Source organism: Bactrocera oleae, chromosome 3 (assembly GCF_042242935.1).
Source record: "Bactrocera oleae isolate idBacOlea1 chromosome 3, idBacOlea1, whole genome shotgun sequence".
NCBI lineage: Eukaryota > Metazoa > Arthropoda > Insecta > Diptera > Tephritidae > Bactrocera > Bactrocera oleae.
In genome coordinates, this window is record NC_091537.1 from 28,375,519 (window position 1) to 28,377,375 (window position 1,857).

Genomic DNA, 1,857 nt, shown 5'->3' on the forward strand with positions numbered 1-1,857 from the left:
TAATTTTTCTTATTTGATCATTTCTAAGGCGTCGTGATCTAGATTGATCTGACTCTTGATTTCGTGTATTTGCATGTCGTATACGATCGTCTTGTAGTCGATGTTCTCTTGATTCATCTGACTCTTAATTTCGTGTATTTGCATGTCGTATACGATCGTCTTGTAGTCGATGTTCTCTTGATTCATCTGACTCTTGACTTCGTGTATTTGCATGTCGTATACGATCATCTTGTAATCGCTGTAACTTAACTAAAAAAGCAAACTGCGTTTATTTACATAAAATATATCCTATGTTACTCCCAAAGGCTTCCTTTACATGTCTGCAAAATTTCATTAAAATCGGTTCAGCCGTTTCGGAGATTACCCGGAACAGACAGACAAAGAATTTTATAGGTATAGATTGTTAGAAGTGTAAAAGGAGTCCTCACTTTCAAAACGCACCGTCGAAGACGATCCACGCGAAGGACGATCAAAAACCGCAACCACACCAGAAATCATTGAGCAAGTTCATAATATTTTGCATGAAGATCCAAGTTTCACTAAGCGTGAAATTGCTAATGCCATAGGCATCTCAGACGAACGAGTACTTCATATTTTACATGGAGAATTACATATGAAAAAGCTGTTTGGAAAGTAAGTGCCGCACACGTTAACAATTCAATAAAAACGAAAACAAATTTCTCAGCATAATTTGGAGCATTTTAAGCAGAATAAGACCGATTTCTTGCGTCGATTTATAACTATGGATGAGACTTGGATCTACCACCATGATCCTAAATTGAAACAAGAACGTTTACAATGGACTGATGCTGGCTGTTCAGCTCCAAAGCAGGTAAAGTCACAACGATCAGCAAAGGAGATTATGGCATCAGTTTATAGCTATATGTTATAGTGGTTGGATATCGGCAGTTCCGACACACGTGCAGCTGCTTGGAGAGATCAAATTTCCAGATTCCTCAAAAAGTGTAGGACTTGTTCGCGTATATACAGACTAACAGACAGGCAAACATGGTTTAATCGGACTCACCTCGTCACGCTGGTCATTTATTTATATAATTTGTAGGATCTCCGACGATTCCTTCTGGGTGACACAAACTTCGTGGCTAATTTAATATACCCTTTACAGGGTACAATGAGAGCAGAAGGGTTTGAAGGTGCCTCAGTTACCTTAAAATGAAGTAGCAATATTCTCATGCTTAACTGTGTTTTTATACAAGTACATACATTGTTTCAATACCGTTAATATAATTATAGTCAGCAGCATTTAATCCATGAGTGTTAATATATGAGCGTTTCATAGCTTACACAAACAATTATATAGAACATAAAAAAAGGATATACCTATAAATATTAGGTGTAGTAAAAATAAATCTATTATTTTTCCTATAGATAGGGATGTAGAGCAGGTTCGCCTCCGCGTGGTGCATCCTGGGTAACGCCAAATGACCTGCGGACTTTACGGCCCTGAAACTTCTGATCTGACCTTTGCTCGACCTGGACATAGCTTTGACAATTAGATGGAATCGGTTGAACCCTGGGCTGGTGGTGTCACCTGAGTATGCAGGGGTGATACCCTGCAGAAATGGCTGATGGGCTAATGCCAAGGTCGGCTCCGTCCCGTTAAAACCATGGCAGGCCTCGGAGTACGTTCCCCTCCCGTCATCATTAAGTTGGTGTGGTAGATGTTTGTTGAGATGACTCCTTCTTTGCGCTGGTCGGCTCTGAACGCATTGCCCCATAAGGGCGTGCGTCAACCCTCGCCTTGGCGTCGTAACTGAGACAACCTTGGGACCATAAAAGGCGACTACCTTTCCGGGAGACGGATAGCGGCTCTGAGTGGGGACCCAACAAAACAAA